Source organism: Centroberyx gerrardi, chromosome 6, assembly GCF_048128805.1.
Source record: "Centroberyx gerrardi isolate f3 chromosome 6, fCenGer3.hap1.cur.20231027, whole genome shotgun sequence".
In the NCBI taxonomy this organism is placed as follows: Eukaryota; Metazoa; Chordata; class Actinopteri; order Beryciformes; family Berycidae; genus Centroberyx; species Centroberyx gerrardi.
The window spans coordinates 18223481-18229554 of NC_136002.1; positions in this window are offsets into that span (position 1 = coordinate 18223481).

The following is a 6074-nucleotide window of genomic DNA, read 5'->3' on the forward strand; positions in this document are numbered from 1 at the left end:
TTCTTCTCCTGCTTTTCAAAATCCTAATGGTTTTCTAAATAAGAGTTCAGACATCCAAAAGGTAACAGATTTGGGCGATTGTGTACAAAACTATCCCTATATGTTGAACACCACATTGAGTTACATCACATTGACAATGTATTACTGTATCATATTATGATGAGCAGTCACAGCAGTATGGCTGATCTTCATCTCTAATCACAGTATGATTAAATAAAAAATGTAAAGGCAATTTATTGATTGATCTTGATCATCATATTTGCCCAGACATTTATTTTCCCTGGTCATCTCTGCCTGAACAGCTGAACCAAAACAGAATCTGTCATAAAGAGCTAAATTCTACTCCCAGTGACTCAACAATAAGTCCATTCCGTCACCCACAGAAACCTTTACTCTGAACACCCTCAGTTCATTTCAGCCACCAGTATCAACTGTGTTTGAGTGCTTTTACTGTACCTCTGTTCTGTAGTTGTGAGTTTGGTAGTTGGTTTTATTGTGTCGTTGTTTCTGCACTGTTGATTTGTCATCCAGTAAAAAAACATCCATGGACTGGATTGAAGGAGAAAGGGTCATCTATAGACCCATCAAGGTATGTGAGCATTGTTTATTGCAGTTAAATTGTAAAGATTTTGAGCTGTAATTAAATGTAGCATAAGAGGCTTTTGAGTGACATTATCGCATTTCCTTCAAAGGCATTGTTCAATGTACCGGTGTACAGAGAGACTGTACAGCTCTGCTGGGAGTGGAAGTACTATGAAGTACAAGTAAGAACCACTTTTGTTTCAGGCCCGCACAAAATAAAACACCTGACAAATTCTGGTAAAGTGTCTCCTATGATTATACATGAGAACATCTGATGTTTTCTATTGTCTTGTAGAAAAAAATGATGGTGCAGTTTTTGAGGCGTCAGCAACAAAAGCAGGTCCCATCTGAGCTGACCACTGAGGACATGACTGACTGGCTGGTGGAGCAGGGCAAGAAATCTCTCAGGGAGCGGTGAGACTTACTGAGACATACAGACAGTCCACCACTCAATCTATCATCAACTCTGCTCATGTTAAGGGAATAGTTCACCCAAAAATGAAAATTCAGTCATTATCTACTCACCCCCATGCCAGTAGAAAATTGGTTTAATGTTTGATGTCCACTTTAGTCTCTGTTCTGTTCTGCACAGTGTAATACATGCAGCGTAGTTAAAAATGGCACATTTTATGGCATGTTTCATTATTATTATGACAGCAAACATGGGTGCTCACTTATTGAGTTTGACAATTAAATACAAAGTAATTGCTTTAAAACAGTATTTCTATTTTAAAATCTTGCGCTTTTATTTGGAAGGCTAAACGGCCAAACCGGAAGTCTTGTTTCTGGTAATTCGAGCTAGTCTTACCTATCGAGGCCAGGGTGCGTGCAAACGTGACGTTTTTTTAAATCAACAGCTAGAGTGGCAATTTCAGCTAAATAATGGTGTAAATGTCAGTCTTTTCAAGTCACTTTGGGATCTTTTGGCTTCAAGAGACTTGGATTATGCTGTAAGAGCTGCATGGAGCCATTTTATGGTTATTTTCCGTTATTTTTTTTAACTCTGTCTGTCTGTCCATCTGTGGTATGGACTAACAAACTTTACCCGATTTTCTACTGGCATGGGGGTGAGTAGATAATGACTGAATTTTCATTTTTGGATGAACTATTCCTTTAAGCTAGTCTGTTATTAGTGAGAAGAAAATAGAGCAACAGTTAAGATGAACCTTCTGTTTTCTTTCCATTTGAAGATTGTGGAGGTTTGATCTGGAGAGTTTTGATAAAAGTGTCCAGCCTCTCCTCACGCTGGTAAGACCAAGATTCAGTTTGGAGTAAATTATCACATAACACTAGACTGATCCTGTAAATATGTCAAATCTTAATGGTGCACCCCATTTCTTGTTTCAGATGTGGGAGGTGAACATCAGCATGAAACTGATGGTTATTGAGTTTTTATCCCGAATTGTGCTCAACTCACCTGAAGCCAACAGTCCTTGTTTCCAGTAAGTCACATTTATGAGATAAGATGAAACTTGAATGATTCCCGTGGGGAAATTGTGTCTTTTCAGAAAATGTGTATTTCAACTCATTTTGAGCGTCTCTCATCGTCAGAGACCCTCAGATCATCTGTCTGGCTGACAAAGCCATCAGGAGCCTGATGGAGAAGCAGCGGCCCAGCTCCAGCCTCCTCGGCCCCCACGAAGTGGTGATGCTGGTTGTGCCCAAAGTGCTGCAGGGATTCTGGATTAATCCGGCGATCCTCTTGTCCGTACCCCCGCTGCAGCTCAGCGACCTGGCCGTTGGACTCACGAAGGCCGTTGAGGATAAGCTCTCCGCCTCTCTGACCTCCATGGACCGTCAGGCCACCTTCTCCCGCTCCATCCGGGATGAGAAGGTCCTTTCTATCCAGAACAAGGTCAGAGAGAAGTACACTCCAGACGTCCTGCTGGAAGAGCTGAACCGCTTTGGGCCTGAGCTGCTGACCAGGATTGTTGACATCACAGTGGGGGAAATCTGTGTGATGTTCGAGCCACAGAAACACATGGAAGTGCTGACCTCCAAAGAGGTAAGAAGACCTGCACAGATGTATGATCAAGTAGCTGGATAAGATACTGTATAGTAAAAAAGAAAAAACATTTTTTTCCTAAAATTCAAACGGCTTCTCTCCCTCTTTAGGTGGAACTAGATGATTCCACCCAGCCAGCTGTAGTGGATGGAGCTGTGAACTCCACCCCCCTTGATGGAGATTTGAACAAAGAGCCCAGTCTGGAAGAGGACACAACACCAAGTCCAGAAATGGACTCTGCTGTTGTTCCTCTGACTCTCCCTACTGATGCTCCTCTGGTTCCTCTGATCCTCCCTACCGAAGCTCCTGTGGTTCCTCTGAGCCTCCCTACTGAAGCTCCTCTGGTTCCTCTGAGCCTCCCTGCTGAAGCTCCCGTGGTTCCTGTGAGCCTCCCTACTGAAGCTCCTGTGGTTCCTCTGCCCCTTGCTACTGAAGCTCCTCTGGTTTCTCTGAGCCTCCCTACTGAAGCTCCTGTGGTTCCTCTGACCCTCCCTACTGAAGCCCATGTGGTTCCTCTGAGCCTCGCTACTGAAGCTCCTCTGGTTCCTCTGAGCTATGCTACTGAAGCTCCTCTGGTTCCTCTGAGCCTCCCTACTGAAACTCCTGTGGTTCCTGTGAGCCTCCCTACTGAAGCTCCTCTGGTTCCTCTGAGCCTCCCTACTGAAGCTCCTGTGGTTCCTCTGACCCTCGCTACTGAAGCTCCTCTGGTTCCTCTGATTCCTCTGAGCCTTGCTGCTGAAGCTCCTCTGGTTCCTCTGAGCCTCCCTACTGAAACTCCTCTGGTTCCTCTGAGCCCTACTGAAGCTCCTCTGGTTTCTGTGAGTCTCCCTACTGAAGCTCCTCTGGTTCCTCTGAGCCTCCCTACTGAAACTCCTGTGGTTCCTCTGACCCTCGCTACTGAAGCTCCTCTGGTTTCTCTGAGCCGCCCTACTGAAGCTCCTCTGGTTCCTCTGAGCCTCCCTACTGAAGCTCCTCTGGTTCCTGTGAGCCTCTCTACTGAAGCTCTTCTGGTTCCTCTGAGCCTCCCTACTGAAGCTCCTCTGGTTCCTGTGAGCCTCCCAACTGAAGCTCCTCTGGTTCCTCTAACCCTCGGCACTGAAGCTCCTCTGGTTCCTCTGACCCTCCCAACTGAAGCTCCTCTGGTTCCTCTGACCCTCGCTGAAGCTCCTCTGGTTCCTCTGAGCCTCCCTATTGAAGCTCCTGTGGTTCCTCTGAGCCTCCCTACTGAAGCTCCTCTGGTTTCTCTGAGCCTCCCTACTGAAGCTCCTGTGGTTCCTCTGACCCTCACTACTGAAGCTCCTGCCATTACTCCAGTCCAGGAAGGCTTGACCAGCAGCCTGGTTGGCACTGAGGAGAAGGAGGAGGTGCAACAATCCTCTGACACCACATCAGGTAGGAGTTCTTCATCAGGTCTGCTCACACTGTAGCTCATGTCTACTTCCATCAAGATGAACTGAGGCATTTATTGTCCTCTTTTATTTTTCAGAGATCAAAAAGACCAAGAAGAAGAAGAACAGAGTCTGACGCTTCTTCCGTTGGCTGTTCCAAACACTGAGGAAAACTGAGAGGGACTGAAATCCCACTGCAAAAATAAATTCAGTGTTGCATTGCAATCAGTCCATGTCAGTCAATTTTTATTCATTTACTGTGAATTGATGCATTGTAAAATTCAGAAATTATCATACAGGAATTGCATGATACATATGTCAACTCCAGAATTATTGTCACCCTTCATGAAAATTAGCAAAATTTATTATATAAAATAAATAAAATTCTATTTTTTTTTAATTGATCTCAGAATCCAGAAACTGTATTGCTTTCATCATTTCCTGTTTCACTGGGGTCAAAATATAAGGTTGCACACATGTAAAATCCATTTGTCATCCATCACTTTGTGGAAAATCAAAGAGCTTTCAACTCAGAGGAGACAGATAGTAAAATACCACTAAGCACAGTCAGGGCAATAATCAAAACGTTTTAGAAATCTGGAACAGTTGCAAATTCACCAGGAAGAGGTCGCATGTGCATATTGTCCCCACGAACAGGGAGGAAGATGGTGAGGGAGGCAAAGAGGAACCCAAGGATCACAATTTCACAACTGCACAGTTGAGTGGAACGCTGAGGTTATCAAGTGTCAAAATCAACAGACGCCTCCTCTATGTCAACAAGCTCTTTGGAAGGGTTGCAGGAAAGAAGCCCTTACTGAGTGCAACCCATAAACTGAAGTGCCTGAACTTTGCCAAGCATCACTGGAACTACAATTGAAATTGTGTGTTGTGGTCAGATGAGACCAAAATGGAACTTTTTGGCCATGCACACCATCGGCATGTTTGGCGACAAAAGACGACTGCATACAAGGAAAAGCACCGGATGCCCACGGTTAAATATGGTGGAGGATCTTTGATGCTTTGGGGCTGTTTTACTGCTAGTGGTCCAGATCTTGTTAAGATCGATGGCATAATGAATTCCACTAAGTATCAGGATATTTTAGCCCAAAACCTGGTTGCCTCTGCCAGGAGGTTGAGACTTGGCCGTGGAAGACCCTTTCAACCAGACAACGACCCCAAACATACATCAAAATCATCACAAAAATTGTTGCGGGAGCACAAAATCGATGTTTTGCAACGGCCATGAAATCGTGAATGGAACTTCTTTAAAAATGTAAAAGTTTCTAGCCTGATATTATCGTTCTGAAGCAATTTTGAAAAACGCGATGGGCAGCCTCTCGTTCAGTGATGGATTACCTTTACTGCCTGAATTAAGTCTCCATCAGTCATATTGTAATATTATGACTTTTTTAACGTCATTTGGCCCATAGGGCAAGACCAGTCTCAGAGCCAGGAAAAAGAATCAATTGCAAAGGATTACCCAATCAGCAAATAGATCCCGCCCCATTCACTTCGATTTCTGAATAATATCATCATATAATTGAAAATAAAAGCTATTTGAAAAATAAAAAGTTTTTATGAAATAAAAATTAAATAAATTAAAAAAGTAATGTTATTATGAAAACAATAATTATGAAATAATATTATTTAATAATTTTTAAATTAAAGGAAAACAATCGACCAATTATTAATTTATTTCTGTATTTCTGTATTTATTTATGTAATTATTTATTTCACTGACACGTTTATTTAATTGTGACTATTTTGGTCCTCCAGACAGACTGTACCTACTGTGATTTTCTGGGGACAACAGTATATATTCTGGCAGATTTATGATGCTATCATGATATGTAGCTCACCAGGTGTAAAACCCTAGATTTTTTGGAACAGTTAGTCTGTGATTCAATGTCAACTGGTGATCAATGTTATTACATAGTTATAACATAATTATTACTACTTTATTGCATTCCTGCAGATCCATGGGATTTGTCTAATTATTTATCTTCTCTCTTATAAACCATACCTCCAAACATTCATGTAACTTCATCCAAGTCTGTGCCTCTGTAACCCCCTTACTAAAAAAAACAAACAGAAAAAAG